This window comes from Gorilla gorilla, chromosome 18, assembly GCF_029281585.2.
Source record: "Gorilla gorilla gorilla isolate KB3781 chromosome 18, NHGRI_mGorGor1-v2.1_pri, whole genome shotgun sequence".
Taxonomy (NCBI): domain Eukaryota; kingdom Metazoa; phylum Chordata; class Mammalia; order Primates; family Hominidae; genus Gorilla; species Gorilla gorilla.
In genome coordinates, this window is record NC_073242.2 from 103,429,617 (window position 1) to 103,447,796 (window position 18,180).

Below are 18,180 nucleotides of genomic sequence, written 5' to 3' on the forward strand. Positions count from 1 at the left end.
CTAGAAATGAAGAAACTGAGTTCCAAATAAGTTAAGCTCCTTTCCCTGGATACTGTGTGGTGGAGATGGCATTTCAACCCAAGCATATCTGGAGACTATGTTCCAAAACACTTAGAACATAGAGAGAAACTGGGCCCAGGAAATAATTGTACATCCACAATGGCTGGAGTTGTCAGGTTTCTTCTCTGCACCTACTGCCTATGTCTTAGCCTCCAATTTCTAGTCCTCTATTCCACTCTCATGTGAGCAGCTGGACTCCAGCAGCAAAACCTTAAGTGACGGCTGACCAGAAGCAGCATTGAGGACCCCCACATCCACGGTGCCTTCATCCATGGGAAGCAGAACAGAGCATGGATAAGGGAGGATCTTTGCTGGGCTTAGGGAACTGGCAGGAATGGGAGGAACCAGTGTGCACTTCCAGAAAAACTTGTTTGACTGATCCCCACATGCAGCTGCTGGAAGAGAAAGTCTTCAAGGTCCAGTGAAAGAGCTGAAGACATGGAGAGCTATAGTTTGCTCATGGATGGCAAGACTCTATTTCAAGATAGAAATGCACCTTCCAATAATCTATTAATTAAATATAATACCAATCAATGCTTCAGTTAGAATGGCAATAATTAAAAAGTCAGGAAACAACAGATGTTGGAGAGGATGTGGAGAAATAGGAATGCTTTTACACTGTTGGTGGGAATGTAAATTAGTTCAACCATTGTGGAAGACAGTGTGGCGATTCTAGAACTAGAAATACCATTTGACTCAGCAATCCCATTACTGGGTATATACCCCAAAAATTATAAATCATTCTACTATAAAGACACATGCACATGTATGTTTATTGTGGCACTATTCACAACAGCAAAGACTTGAAACCAACCCAAATGTCCATCAATAATAGACTAGATGAAGAAAATGTGGCACATATACACCATGGAATACTATGCAGCCTTAAAAAAGGATGAGTTAATGTCCTTTGTAGGGACGTGGAAGAAGCTGGAACAATCATTCTCAGCAAACTAACACAAGAACAGAAAACCAAACATTGCATGTTCTCACTCATAAGTAGGAGTTGAACAATGAGAACACATGGACACAGGGAGAGGAACATCACACACCAGGGCCTGTTGGGGTTTGAGGGGCTAGGGGAGGGATAACATTAGGACAAATACCTAATGTAGGTGACGGGTTGATGGTGCAGCAAACCACCAAGGCACATGTATACCTATGTAACAAAACTGCACATTCTGCACATGTACCCCTGAACTTAAAGTATAATTATATATACACACACATGAGCTCCAACAGGGCATTTCTTAGCAACTGGCTAGCAAATCCTAATATTCATATTCATATAGAAGCAAAGAGTAAAGAAGAGCCAAGGTAATTTTTAGAAAGAATTAATAAGGGAGATGGTCTTTTCTTCTTACCTCACTAGATGTCAAGACTTATTAGAAAACTAAAATAGTTACAACCACATAATATTAGCATAAAGCTAGACATGCAAAACTTAGAATAGTCTCATAGACATGTGGGAACCTGTTATATGACAGAGCCATGCTGCAAATTGATGGGAGAAATTATGGACTATTCAACTACTGGTACTGGCACAATCAACTACCCATGCACAAAAGTAGAAAATTAGACAACTTTCTTTCAAAATGCAAAAAATGAGTTGTATGTGGATTAAAATTTAAACATGAAAAAGCAAAATCATCCAACATGAAGAATGTAACATGGAACGATAGCCCTAGGACATCTCAAAGTGAAGAATTTCATTTTTTTTTTCTTTTGTAGAGACAGAGTTTCACCATGTTGCCCAGGCTGGTCTCCAACTCCTGGACTCAAGCAATATGCCCACCTCAGCCTCCCAAAGTGCTGGGATTACAGGCATAGCCACTGCAGCCAGCCTAAGAATTTTTATTTATTTTTCATTTTTTTTTTATTTTTGGAGACAGAGTCTAGCTCTGTCACCAAGACTGGAGTGCAGTGGTGGGATCTCGGCTCACTGCAAGCTCTGCCTCCTGGGTTCACGCCATTCTCCTGCCTCAGCCTCCCGAGTAGCTGGGACTACAGGTGCCTGCCACCACGCCCGGCTAATTTTTGTTTTGTATTTTTAGTAGAGACAGGGTTTCACTGTGTTAGCCAGGATGGTCTCGATCTCCTTACTTCATGATCCGCCCGCCTCGGCCTCCCAAAGTGCTGGGATTACAGGTGTGAGCCACTGCGCCCGGCCCAGCCTAAGAATTTTTTAAGCTAGACAAAGAAAGTACAAACCATCTTGGTTGCACTAACATGTAAACTTTTGTATAACAAAACACACCATAAACAAAGTGAAAAGACAAGCCATGGATCAGATGAAGACATTTGCCACACATATGGTTAACACAGTATTGTGATGCAGAATTTATGAAGAATTCCTACACATTTAAAAGAAAGAAATACTTGATTAAAAAAATGGGCAAAGCAAATGAACAGGCAATTAACAAGTCCACATGAGCAGTTAATTTATGAAAAGATATTCAAACTCACTAGTAATCACAAATTAAAACAAAATTAAAACAAAAATAAAATGCCATTTAAGGCTTAAAGCCCATTGTTTTAAAGAAAAATAAATATGCCTAATTTCATCAAGTGTCAGTCAGGAAGGAGGAAATTTGAACTTTTATATACTAGAACTTCGGGGGGAAAGAAAATTGGGGAGCATTTGGCAATTCCTGTAAAACTAGTTTACTTATTCAGTGGAATACTATACAGCAGATAAAATAAACTATTTCTAAAAGTGTAAACATGGATAAATCCCCAAAATAAAATGCTGAACAAATTTTTATTTTTGTTTATGCATATTGAAAACAAAATTTTTTTATTTATGCATATTGAAAACATGAAAAAATTTTAAAACATGTATTATTTCTAGATATATACATTGGTAGCAAGAATCAAAACACCGCTGGGAATGAGAGAGACAAAATTAGAACAGTGGGGACCTCTGGGGGAGAGAGAGGGGACTTGGATGTCTGTAATGCCTTATTTTTTAAAACAAAGCAATAAATATGGCAAAGATCTATAAAAGCTAGGTGGTAGGTGATATTCTCTGTTTCATATATTTGAAATATTTCACAATTAAAAACTTTTAAAAGTATTAAGATTCAAGGAAGTGTGGACAACACAATTATCTCTACAGTAGGCTGACCAGGAAAATAATTTTGTACTTCTAGTCTGAGTGCCCAAAGGAAATTAAGTGTGTTGAGTCAAAAACAGGAAATAGCCTCTCACTAAACTATCTCAGGATTTGATGACATTTGGGGGAGTTTTGATGGGGGTCTTTGTTTCTAAGGGATAACTAGGCCCCTTTGAGAACTGCACAGGGATGATCCCAGGTGGAGGGAAGGCAATCATCTTGTTGAGGGCATGAGAGTCAATGTGAGAAGGAACTTTGAGCACTTGGCAACCAGGTGAAGAAAGTGTGCTTCTTGACCCAAAACTGCTCTGTTTCAGCCACAAACTAGCTTTATATGTTTGTGAGCATGTCACTTAAGCTCTCTGAGACTCAATTTTATTACATGGAACATGAAGGGTGTGGGAAGGATGATAAAAGGATTCACACAAGATTATTGCAAGAATTAAAGAATACTAATATATGTAATGACACTAACAGCAGAATAATTTTCCTGAAGATATAGTTCATGCCACATGTTATTCTTACAATGTGACACTGACACTGTGCTGGGAGATGAGGTCTATGTCTCTACCCTCTGTGACTCTGGTGGTAGTGATACTGTATGATATCTAAGACTAAGTTATAAATGGAAATACAGTTTCTGCTTGGCCTTCCATCTCAGATTCTCACCCTTGGGATCCAGCCGCCATCTTGGGAGGAAGCCAAACACCACATGAAGAGACCATATGTACATATACTGGCCGCAACCCCAGCTGAGGTCCCAACCAACAGCCAGCATCAACCACCAGACATATGAATGAGCAAGCCTTCAAAAGATTCCAGCCCCAACCTTCCATCCGTCTCAACTGACATATGAGTGTCCCCAGGAAGCCCTGCCCAAACCGTAGATTCATGAGCAAACTAAATGTTACCGTTATTTTAAGCCCCTAAGCATTAGGATATTTTATTTCATAGTAATAGATGACTAGAACAGTGCTCCTAAACCATTATTATTAACATCATCATCATATATGACAACAAGAAGGATAGACTACCTTAGAATTCTACAGAATTTAGAAATCCTAATGTCACCTTCGTGGCTTTGGTATAGCCTATACCATCAAAGTGCTACCCAATATTTCTTCTTAGAACAACTCACTTTTTAAAACAATTATTTTCACTAAAATTAATCTTTAGAAAAAAGTTTTGATGTCAATTATACTTATCTAACATTTTGTTAAATACTATTAACTATTAAAATTTCCAATTTTCGCTGCATTTTAATACATCAATATTTAAATAAGTCTTATCATGTATTAAACTAAATACTCGATGGTTAAAATTTAAAATGTTTGGCTATAGGCGAGTCAAAATCATCTTGAATCACCATGGACTAGAAGACAGCAAAGGACAGGATTCATTTACTTCCAAAATTCTATGGATCATATCTTGATTCAATCATTCTGTTACAATCTTCCCCAGGTAAATATGTTTTACCTTTATAAACTGCTTTATTCAAGAAGCATACTTTCTGGGTATAACAATGCAGTCAATGGCAGCAAGACTGCAAGGGAGGAAAAAGATTTTGGAAGTGGCCTCGAGGCAAGAAATGGGTCATAATCCCGTCTTACCAATGTCAGGAGCTAGCCCAGCAACTACAGGACATGGATTTTTCTCCCCAGGAATCAGGGTTTCTCTGCCACAGCACTATTAACATTTTTGGACCAGATAATTCTCCATGGAAGAGTGGACGGGTGCCGTCCAATGCATTGTAGGATGTTCAGCAGCATCCCTGGCCTCTACCTACTAGATACCAATTGTATCCCCTTTCTCTCAGCTATGAAAACCAAAATGTCCATAGTCGGGAAGCAAAAACAGTTCCTTCTTGAGAATCAATGACTTAGAATAGAGTTGGAGGAGTGTTCCAGAGTCCCACGCTTGTCCCTGCCCTCAGTATAGGTACAAAAGAAACTTTTGATGATGATGTCAATGATGACAGTGACTTTATCTTTCTTTGCTTCTTCAAGGACAAATTCAGTCTTTTTTCTAAAATGAAAGCCAAAGATAATGTTTAAACTGTATCTTGTATTGTCAGCTCTTTTTCCTTTTTTTTGCTTAGCCCTTGGTTAATGAACACGGCAAGAAAATAGCCACTGAATGATAGGCAGATCTTCCCACAATTGCATACAAAATCTGCATGTGTATCCTATCCACCACCAATGATTCACTGTAGATTGAAGGAAGCATAGCAAGGCACATGTGTTCCTTGCAGTCCTTATCTTAATTTGCCATACATTGGCTCTGTTGTTTGATGGAACTTTTGATGGTGAATGGAGTTTCATGGCTATAATTAAGTAATCTTTTTCAAAAGAGATTGGAATAACCACTTCCAAAGGTACAGGCACCTCCTTGAAATTGTGTATTCAAGGGGAAAATTGGAAATGACATTTAATAAGAGAAGATCATGCCTCCAAAAAAAAGAAAAAAATGCCTCGTTCAGAATTGACAGACCCCGGGTCTGGGCTATCCAAAGTGCTGAACACTGTCATCCCAGGAAGTTGAAACAGTCACGGGATCAAAATCTGCTGACCTCAATATCCCACAGCTTAGTAGTGACACGCCACACATATGACAATGTCAATGATACTGACAGCCAGCATTCACTGGGTATTTCACATGAGCAGAAACAACACCAAACACTTCACTTGCACTGTCTCTTAGAATCTTCACCCCATGAGTAGATACTGCCATCATCCCTTTTCCACAGATTAGAAAACTGAGGCTTAAAGCACTTAAGTAACTTGTCCATGGTCACAAGTCTAGTAAGTTATAGAGCCAGTTATATATATACACACACACATATGTACATATACATACACATACAAATACATACATACACATAGATTTAATGTTGACCTACATCAGCAAGTAAAAAAATGTCTCTCTTCCTAGACCAGGGTCAACAAAATTTTTCTATAAAGGGCTATATTAGTAAATATTTTAAGCTTTGTGGGCCATATGGCCTCTGTTGCAATTATTCAACTATCATGTATCTGCCATTTGGTACAAGCACATGCTGCAAAAGTAGCCACAGACAACACAAAGACGAATGAGGACAACTGTTTCAATAAAACTTTATTTACAAAAATGGGCAATGGGCTAGATTTGGCCCACAGGCGGTAGTTTCCCCACCCTTGTCCTAGACTAATACCCCCCCAAGTGTGCCCATAGATCAGAATCACCTGGGCTATGTATATAAATTGCAGATTTCTGGGCTGTAGTCCAGAACCACTGAATCACAACCTACTTCTATTTTAACAAGTCCCCTGAGTAATTTGCGGACAAACAAACCTTTGAGGACCACTGTTCTAGACCCAGTTTTTCCCCAGTCCCCATTAAAGTTGTCCTTCCAGCTATCAAAGATAGAACACCATTCAACGGACAGGCAAGCCAAGTGATACAAACCAAGAAAGGAAAATTGGCTGCTTGTCACAGCTCACCATCTTTATCAAGATGTCAAAATACTGACCCGTGACCATGATTCTCCTAGCTGGAAGATATCCTTTAGTTTTACTGATAGAAAAATCTCATAAATCAGAAAAAAATCTTTTGTTCCCAGTGGAATCACGCTGATCTTTTAATCAACTTTTTGCACACAAACACACACAAAAAAGACAGTTTTGCACTGTGCATACCTCGTTTTAAATCTGAAATTCAGTCGTGCTAAAATGGCTTTCATGTTATTGAGGGGAAATGAACACAGGGCCTTCAGAAATAAGAGGGATGGAATAATATGTGAATTTGTACAGAATTCGCCAGTACACATGCTGCCTGCTTCATGAATACATGAATGCAACTCGTTTTATCTTTTCTTGTTTCAGAACTAAAGGTATTCACATAAATCTGGATCTCCTTTTCTTTGGGGAATTAAGGCTGGCACCATCACTCTGTGCCTTTACCTATATCAGCATGGGAGAGAAAAGGCCAACCCTTCATTGTCTTTTGATAAAGGATTGAAAAAAGTGAACAGGAGTGGAGAGAAATGAATACTAAGGCACACGCTGTAATAGAGCTGACCAGGTCGCCATCCACCTGGGATAACACCCCTCTCCAGCTGGCAGGCACCAGTGATCTGGTTTCAGTCGCCAGCACCCCAAACTTATTAACTCACTCTGATCTTCTCTGTAATGCCAGGAGCCTCCGCCACCCCACCTTGTATCATAAGACTTTAGTTTATAGACCCCTTTGCTTCATCTCACTTTTTATACCTTTCCTCTGATCCTACTCCACCAATGACCCAAATGCCTCCAAGGCACAACCCTGCCAGTGGCGATGGCAGTCCCCCTCTGAATGCTGCGCACAGCTGGGATGTCCAGGCCTGGTTGTAAAGCCTGACTCAGTCCCACCACCAGGGTCCCAGGGGACTGAAACGTGTCTACATATCAAACAGCAGTTGGCTTCTGCTGCTTCCTTTTTTTCTCCCACTACTTTGTATCCCATGGCCACTACGGTTATTTTGAAAGCATATTTTAGAGCTGGGTGATGACATTTAAATAAAGTAATCTCAATGAGGAGTTAGGGATTAATAAAAATGTAGCAGAGGGCCCACAAGGTAGCACAACTGTAACAATTGGGGTTAAACTAGCACTGAGCTCATGATGCATTTTTATGTAAGTGAATCATGTCTTGTGTCTACACTGGCAAGTAAAGAGGGCCCTTCAGAGTTGAATTGAACCTGATCTTGGCTGTGTGTCATCATGTGTTAGTTAATTAACCTCTGTAGTACCAGACCATTTGAGCTCCAAGGTTCCTTTCAACTCTAAAATTCTAGGCTGAGGTCAAGTCTATTTGAGTAGGCACACATCTCTTACAACTGGCTTTTCTGGTGAATTTCCAAAACATTTTTTTAAGCAAAGAAACACTAAAATGGACATGGACCAAGAAATTTGGTGGAATATTTTAGCAGGAGGAGCTACATTATCCTCAGATCTTTTACAAAACTGGATCTTTAAAGTTATCCCAAACTGCAGCCTCTCTTACAAGCTTAGTTTTAATTGATAATGATTTTTTTTAAATAGACACTGTAATTTTTACCAAATGTTTCAGGACAAAATGGAATCTTTTTCCTAAAATGAAAAGGTGTAGTGATCAAATAAGTGAAGATTTAAAGAGTTGTTAGAGGCAATGCTGATGACCCAAGCTCTCTGATTTTCCTAAAATTAGGGCTTCCTGTTAGTTGTTGGGACACCGTGGCAAAGCCACCAGAGATTTTGTTAATATAAATAAATGCAGAATCATTATTCATTGTCACAGAGGGCCTTACTATATTCACTGCATCACAACTGCATAATAAAATGAGGTGTTATTTAAAAAAAAAAGGCAATAGAGAAAAATCAATAGTAAGTCAACAAGTATTTATAGAATACCTACCAACAGCATTGTGTTAGATGTGGGGTGAGTATAAGACTTGGGTTTTGTCTTCAAGGAGCTTATGATTTAGTTACAACAGCACAACAAATCCCCACCGAACAACACAAGCGTATACACAGTCAAACACTAGTGCAATTTTGTAGACACTGCTCCAAACTAATTCTACAAGTAAGGAAATCACAAGCAAATCTGCCTGCTTTGCAGATTTGGCTAAAACCCTTTATTTTAGTATCATAGGGTCTCTCTTCCATTGCACAGCTTCAAGTACCTGCATTTAAAAAGAGGATTCTGTGGCTAAACCTACGGCTGTCTGCAAAAATAAGCGTCAATACTGCCAGATTCAAATATTTAGTACTAAAAAGCAACTCAGCTGACCCAAAGCCCATTGTTAAAATATCAAATTTAGCCCATATATGAATGGTAACACAACATTAAGGAGACCAAAAAAATGATGAGCCTGTCACTAGTCTTCTGAACTCATACGTTTTAACATTCTTAGAATTCAAACTTACTGGAGCATTTAAACATAGCTATATTATTTGACCCTTTATTATTTCATAATACCTTGTGATTCCTATTCATAACTTTTCTGTTTCCACAGGCCTTAGATTTGCAAGAAAATTTAACACATTGTAACAAAAATATCTTAATAACTAGAAACTATTTAGTGCTTTTGTGAACATTCTCTTACAGAAACCTCAAAAAAAACCTGTGATGTATCATTATCCACCTTTTGCAGGTTGCCGAAAGAATCCACAGAAACAAAAGCTAATGTTAATGCAGCAAGTGCTCTGTTTTAAACCTGCACTGTCCAGGACAGTAATCACAGCCCCACATGGATATTTCAATTTCTTTTTTAAATTTTTTTATTTTTTGAGAAAAGGTCTTACTCTATCAGCCAGGCTGGAGTGCAGTGATACAGTCACAGCTCACTGTAGCCTCAACCACCTGGATGGACTCAAGCGATCCTCTCACCTCAACTTCCCGAGTAGCTGGGACCACAGACATGTGCCACCATGCCTGGCTAATTTATTATTATTATTTGTAGAGACAAAGGTCTCACTATGTTGTCCAACCTGGTTTCAGACTCCCGGCCTCAAGCAATCTTCCCACCTTGGCCTCCCAAAGTGCTGGGATTACAGGCATGAGCCACCATACCTGCCCTAAATTTAATTTTCTATTAATTAAAAGTAAACAAAATTAAAACTTTAGTTTCTCAATCACATCGGCCACATCTTAAGTGCTCAATAGTCACATGTGGCTTGTAGCAATCATATGCGCAATGCAGATATAAGACATTTCCATTCCATCACAGCAGAAAGTTCTACTGGGCAGCAGTATTCCAGTCATTCTACATAGCGCTCTACATGCATTCTCTCATTCAACTATCCCAACAATTGCCTCAAGAAGAAGGTACTATTAGTAGTACTATTATTAGTACTATCATTATTATTATTCACTTTACCGATGAATAACGTTAAGTGGAGTGATTTGGCCAAAGTGAGAGTGGGGCAGAGATTCCAAGTCTAACCCAGTGCTGCTCAAGAGTTTCCTGCAATAACAGAAATATTCCATATTTGCAATGTCTAAGATGGGCGCCGCCAGCACCATGTGGCTATTGACCACCTGAAATACAGGAGGTGTGACTAAGGGACTGGAAGTTTGATACTTTTAATTAATTTAAATATCAGTAGCCACACGGGGCTAGTGACAACCACCTTGGGAAGCTCAGATCTAGCCCCTTTTCTGACCCTTCACCCCCACTGTATCTAATGCACTGGCCATCTCATCATTCCTACTAAATACATCGGAGAAAAGACGATACAAAAGAAAAAAGAATGAGCCCTGTTCAACCCATAGCTTGGCAAGAAATTCCCTGGAGCTGAGCCTTCTCTTTGGTTTCAGTCCCTAAGGCAATCTATGCTGAGAGAGGTGGAATTAAATCTAGAATGGGGCCTGGCAGAGTGGCTCATGCCTATAATTCCAGCACTTTGGGAGGCCAAGGTGAGAGGATCACTTGAACCCAGGAGTTTGAGACCAATCTGGACCTGGGCAACATAGCAAGAGCCCATCTCTCAAAAAAAAAAAATGACTAGGCATGATGGAGTGTGCCTGTAGTCATAGCTACATGGACAGCTGAGGCAAGAGGATCACTTGATCCCCGGAATTTGAGGTTGTAATGAGCTATGATTGCATCACTGCACTCCAGCCTGGACGACAGAGCAAGACCTTTTCTCAAAAAATCACAATCTAGCGTGGAATCTCTTTTCAATATTTCCTCGATATTCTGGAATTACCTCTTTACATGAGAGCTGATAAAATTGCACGTGGCCTATGTTTTCCATGAAATGCAATTGTTACAGAGCAACCCGATGAATTATAACACGGGTCAGGCCACAATTCTCCAGCGTGCTCAGAGGATCAGGCCAGGAGCGCTGCAAGCCAGACACACAACTCCACGGTGGTTCCGGCAAGGAAGGTGAGATGGGCTGGCCTCAGTTCTGCAGAGGCTTTCCCCCGCAACTTGAAACCTTTGCTTTCTTATGTTTTAAGGTATCTAGAGCCACTTACTTGGCTTCCCTTGGGTCATTTGTTCTGGTATCCACTTTTTATCTGCTTGGCATTTCACACACATCTTCTAGAAAACGTTGCCATGGAATATTTAACAAGAAGAGGAAGCAAGCTCAAAACTTTCCACTTGCACACGGAATTACTGCACGTTTACGGAGTGTTTCTTCCTCCAAGTTTTATGATGGGATTGTGATTTTAACTATCCCTCCTAAGAGATCTTCTGTCTCTATTCAGCAAATGCCATTCTAGAAATTCACATCAAATTCTAATGATAGCTTATGCTCTTCGAGGCTGAAGACACAGAGCAGTAGCTGGTAGAACTGAGAGGCACAGGCAGCTCTGTCATGTCAAAGGGAATCTGCTCCTGTCTCTCTAGCTTCCTCTTGGGTTCCTCCCTCAGCAGAATTAGCCACCAACATGAATGTTAGAAGTGAAAATGACAGCCATCATTTTCAATTTCAAGCATAATAAGGTTGAAATAATCCAAGAGCTCATTCCAGACATTTGGGACGTTGCCATGTGGCTATGATGGGCCCAACCGTTGGAAGAACAGGTCGGTTTTGCCTCAGAGCCTTGGCATAAACTCCATCCTGATTTAGCCAATTCTAAAGAATAAGCTTAGCAACATCTTACAAACCTACCTCACTTCTTAATCAAGAATACCCTCTGAAAGCCAAGATGAGAACAGTTAAATACAGTGACCTAGCTTGCACAGCCTATGTCTAAGTTGAACAGATCAGGGAGAAAAAATATAAAGGCTTCTTCTCCAGTCCTACCAGCCTATTACTTTTCAATAGATGCATACACACACAAAGGTTTTCTGAATGTAGGAAAACAAGTTTATAATTACATAATTATGCAGACACACCACAATTTTTCTTTTATGTTACCTTTATCTTTAAAAGGCAACAGACAGGGCTGTACTAAAAAGCAATAAAGCATGGGTAATTTAATACCAAATTACATCCATATTGAAAAGTTTACATGCAGTTGAGAGCAGACAGAGGTCAGGTTTTCAACAGGACTGTCTTTAATTGTGGCCATCAGTTTTAGCAATCCCGATCTCTGGATCAAAGACAGATATAATGGGCTTCCTCAACGCTGAATAGTGAAAGCAGACAGCAGGAATGGCGCTATCTGGCACCCAAAGGTCATAAAAAAAAATTACCAGAAAGGGAACGTGTCTCATTGTAAAATTATATATCCAAGATAAAATACATTTTTTAAATCATTCTCCCTTGCCCAGTTCCCAATGAGCTACTTGAGGTGAAGATTTTTTTTCTGGACAGGGGAGGGTCACTCCATCACAGGTGCAAAGTTTTCCCTCTTTTTCCTCTAATAAATGTGCAACCTCTGCATAAATCTTTAATTTTTTTCAGCTGCTTTCAATCATGATTTTCTCCAACCTGTACAGCAATCCCTCTTTCTTTGAGGAAGGGTAGGTGAGCTCAGACAGGGTTTTTTCTTCCCCTTTTCCTTCCCCCCACCAAATCAAATGAGGAGTAAATTATCAGCAAATCAGATAGAAACAAGTTTCCTGGATCTGCACATTTATTCTCTAAATGAAGCAATTTCATCTCTGCTGGCTCTGGGGTGGGGGGGTGCTAGCATGGGAGGGGGGATTTTAAGTAGCCAGGGGGGACTAGAACAGGGATGCCGGCTGGTGAAGCATCCCCACGCTTACGTGAACAGACCACTCAAATCTGCACCAAGAGAGTACTTGAGAGAATCCATCTTTTTTCACTTAACAAGATACAAAATATAAAACACATTTGCCTCTTATTAAACCTCTGCTGTAAGTGGTTCCAGGTCCACCATTTTTAGAGAGGAGAGGGGAGCTGAGACCCCCTTGGGAATTTCAGCAGAGTGACTGGAGATGAGGCACAGGCTGTGAGCCTTTATTACTTTAATTTTATTTTTTTTTTCTAAAAGCACAGAAGGAATAACATTTTAAATCATTAGTGTTTGCTTTAAGTAGTTATTTCTTCCAACTGTAAGAATCTGTGCTCCCAGCCTCCCTCCCCATTAGCACCCCTCCCAGATCCTGCACAGAACTGCCCAGATGAAATTTCCCTCCACCGTACAAATCTGGAAGGTGCTTTTAAAGAATTTCAGGTTCTGAATCAAGGCAGCCATGGAAGAAACTGTAATCACAGTTTTTCCTTAAAGCACTTGGAGAATAAGGCTCTTGTATTTGTGGCACCTGAGACTGAAAGCTGACTATGTCATCTCAAAATTACTTCAGTGGCAGCAGTTACTGTTATGATAGAACACGATCTTCTCTGTTAAAAAACAGAGTTCTTAGTAGTTCCCATTCAACTCAAAATGCTTTGTGTGAGTGACATGCAGAGCGCTTTTAAGTGGTAAAGTGTAAAACCTAAATTTTTTTTAGAAATGGAATGAAATCAGCCACCTTATTTAATTTAAGACGATTTATAGTTTCTATCAAGGGAGCAGCAAAAGGTGAAGAAATTTGCAAAACCAGGAAAATAATCTCAATTCTGTGCTTCTCAAGTTCAAAATGGCAGGAGGCCATATGCAGGCACAGACTTTTTTTTTTTCTTTTTAATGTTCAGTGTCCCCTTTCATCATCTGGTGGTTGGTTTGCTGCTCATGACCCAAAGATATAAAATAAATCACTGATTACTTCTGCATTTCAACTTTGCTCTGCCAAGAGAAAGATCCTACTTGAGGCAAGGTTATTTTCCTCATCGACAAAGAGCATGTACCACAAGTGCCATGTGACCAGAAAGGCCTTTAGTGATGCTGCGTAGTGAAGGAGTCCCTTTCAACCATGTTTCCTGTGATATATAAAGGACGTACAAACCAAGCCAGAATTCTAGAACAGGATGGATGAGCTGTGGTCTTTTGGCCAGCAATAATCAGATGCAATAACCAAAAGTGGGGTGTAGCGGTATTTCACACTCATCAAGATTTAACGAATGCAGTCTGTGCTTGCTACACTACCCAAACCACCAGGCTGATGGCACGAATATGCCTCCTGCTGAAGCGAGGCATACCTTCCATCTACCGCACAGAGAATGAAGGCCATTCCTGTTGCAAGCAAAGCAGGAGCTAATAAAAAGCGCCAAGCATGAGTACAGATACCAGACCTCATGCTTGCACAATGTGTGGAAATAAAGAATTGTAATTATTGAGAGAGTGCACAAGGGAAAAGGGAAGTAGTTTCTTACAATAGAAAGAAGAGTAACTTTGTATCACAATTTAACAAAATTGAAGGGAAATGGAATTCAAGAACAAAGAGCCAAGAAAGCTGCTCCAGACAAAGCGGCCAGTGCCGTCAATGTGGAGGACAGAAATCAACAGCCCGCCTTTGTTCCAGAGACCCCCCAGTTCCTAATTGGATAGGATGGGAGGGATGGCCAAACCCTGTCCACTGGAAATAAAGACGTGGTGTTTTTTTTTTCTTGTTTTAAGCATTCATTTCATGTTTAAATGACTTGGGAAATTTAAGAGAAATCCAGTCTTGAGAAGCTTAATAATGCAGAATATAAACTTACAATTTCATGTGATTACTGAGTCCACGCCTCCACGGTACCTGAATTTCTTCATGTTCTGAACAGAAAGAGATCATGAAGAACCAGCGTGCAGTGATACCAAGGAACAAGATCTAACGACTAGGATGAGGACGTGGTTTAAACATAAAATACAATCACGGCAATGAATCAAAGGCAAATGAGTCTGGCAAGCTGGACGTCGGCCAAGGACTCATTTCAGAGAACCCAGCACTGAGTGTGTGGTTCCTGTCTTGGTAGGAGATCCTGCCAGGTTCATCATGGTTTTTGGTAAGAATGTCCATGCTGGGATCTGCACTATGTCTGAATAATAACAGCAACAATAGTAGTAACTTGTAACAGCTATCACTTAGCATGCATGTCAAATGTTTCATATTATCTCATTTAATTCTCAAATAATCCTGTCAGACCAGTACAATCTTTATGCTCCTCTCACAAAATACAGCAAAAGCTATGATACCATCTGGAGAATTCGAAGACCTCTGTTAAACCTGAACTGACACAAATGAGATCAACCCATTTGGGGTATTTAGAGCAACAAAAAAGCCAACCTAAATGTATTCCAAAACCTGGCAGATGTTTGTGACACCGCTGACTTCCTTACTCCCCACGTCCAATCCACCACCAAATCCCGTTAATTCTACCTCTCAAGCAAGGTTTCTCAACTTCTTTAAAAGACTGAAAATTAATAAGATAAGCATCCAGTTTAAGAAAGTAGAAAAAGAAAAAGCCAAAGAAAGTAGACAGAAAGAAACAATACAGATAAATGCAGAAATTTGGTAATATTTTTTAAAAAATTTAGATCAATAAAACCAAAAGGTGTTTCACTGGATGTTCTATAGGTTAGCAAGGTGATGTAGCTACCTTAGCCCAGCTTGACTGAGCTTTGGAGTGAGCTGGTGAATCAGCTGAGCCCTAATGGTCTCACTCATATGTCTGGTGGTTGCAGCTTGGGACCCCAGCTGAGATTGCTGGTCTCTGCTTCACCTGGTCTCTCATCCTCCAGCCTGGGCTTCTTTGCATGGTGGCCTCAGAGTTCCAAAGAGCATCCAGAGAGGGAAAAGCTTAAACGTCTAAGCACTTTACAAGCCTCTGCCTATGTCACATTTGCTGTCGTGCCATTGAACAAAGCAAGAAACACAGTTAAATCCAGAGCCAGTATGGGTATGATAATGGGAGGCAGGAATATTATGGCAACCATCTGCCACACCCACACCAGGTAGCCGTACCACTGGTTCCGCCTCCCGGCATAGCTATTCAGAGGTGAGTTAAGATCTCTGACAGTCAGTTATGATCTCTGCCACCAGATCATAACCGTTGCTTCAGTCTAGCCACATTAGAATTAATCATGGTAGGTATTCTACAATGGAGAGTATGGAAAAACAAAATAAAACTAGAACTAGAATTTTTAACTTGCTGTAGCATTTTCAAGGAAGGGATGTTGAGTCCATTGAACAAGAGAAATTGGACCCAAAAGTGAAAAATTCAAAGACTCATGGCTGCAAGCCACAAATAAATCTGATACCTTTTTTTAAGGAAGGCTGTACTGGCTCCAATTCTGAAAACAAGGATGAGAGATACAATTATTTGCCCTGGATGCTTTAGGTGTTAGTCCACTTCAGTGTCAAAGGGCTAAGCAAATACTTTCTCCTTGACCTTCAATCTGATAGCAAAAGGAAGCCTAACCTTTTCAGGTAGAAATAGGTATGATTGTCAAGACAACCATGTCAATTGCAATATCAAAAGGGTGCTTTGGTTTGCCCTGCATATTAACTGGACTTTCCAACTTCAGTTCCAATTGTATATTAACATGTTATTGAAAACGATGCGTAGCTAACATAAAAACTTTTGTATCTATTCAAAGAGGAGGCTACTGAGGATCTAATTTCCTTTTACAAATACCAATGTTTAAGATCAAGCACAAGCACAGAGCTCAGAACTATAGGTATTCATTGATGATGTTCAATGAAGTCAATTTGGAAGATGAATTTGAGGAATTTTACCAGGAGTTTTCATTCAACCTGAGTAATTCACCCATCTTTACTCATTACTTTATCAACTATCTTGAGTCTAGATTTTTCCCCCCTAGTGCTGTTAAATACCGTATTCATGGACTTTATACAGAACAACTATGACATCAAGTGGCCAGCACACATCTATGTCTCCTGGCAGTCCCATCAAAATGGACCAGGTTCAATTTTCTGTACGTAGAAAACTAGGCAGATCCTTGAGTCACCATCAATGGTCTTCTCAACCAAGAAAGAGGGTAACATGATGTTAAAAGTTTTTCCCAAAAATTATTTCAATGGTCAGAAAAAAAAAACAAAAACAAAAAGTCCGCTGTGCTCAAAGAAGCAGCTAATTTGGAACATAAATTTTTCTGGCAGATTTTACATCAGAAAGCTTTGAATTTAAATATAAAAAGCGAGGATTTGCTTTCTAGACAGAATGCAATTCTGAAACGTCATGCAAATTTCTTTTTGGAGGAACAAATGCAAACATTTTGAGAAGAGCTCTCAATATGCACACGGCTTTGGGGAAACCATGTGTGAAATACTATTTTGCCTGAGGCAAACTATCTCCCACATTTGTTGAGGAAGAAAATAATAGCCAATATTCTGTATGACTGTTGATGGTATGAATGGTTTTTATCTGCATGGTTCTACAATACATTGTCAGCTGCTTTTCTGGGAGTTCTGAAACATCATAGGATCCACAAACCGTGCACTAGACCATGTCTATTTTTAATATGTACCCTCAAGCACATAGTATAGAACTAAGCATCCTAGGGACACTCAAATACCTGTTTCCTAACTACCACGTTTACCAATACAACCTCCCCACAACCTCCTTCTGCTGCTTTCCATGTGCTGAGATGAAGAGATCTTTCCTTTGTTTCCTTATTCCCTGATTTACACACACTCAATAATTTGCTACCTCCTCCCACATGTTGAAGTACTGGATTCATTAGTATTGCTTTCTGTTCCACTACCTCATTTTCTTGATTCCTTTTTTTCATTCTTTGGCAAATGCACAGGTAACAAAGGTATTAGACACTGGACACAGGCTGTCTAGCTGCCCTGTTCAACAGAACCTCTGCAATGACCGAAACGCTTCACAGCTCCACTATCCAGCATGGCTGCCACCAGCTGCAGGTGGCTATCGAGCACCTGAAATGTGGCTAGGGTGACTGTTAGAGAAGGTAGTTAGGCAGACTTGAGCAGCGCAGGAGAGAGCCTCCCTCACCCCAGGAATGTCAAGTGACCATCAGGAGATGGTCAGGCAGTTGTTAAGCTGTCTCTCTAAAATAATAATTGGTCACAGCCAGCAACAGGAAAAGGCAGTCTCCAGATAGATAGATAGATAGATAGAGAGATAGAAAGATAGATAGATAGATAGATAGATAGATAGATAGATAGATAGATAGATAGAAAGAAAAACAAAACACCTGAAGCTGCTGATCAGCAACCTCCAGATAAGATCTCAGGA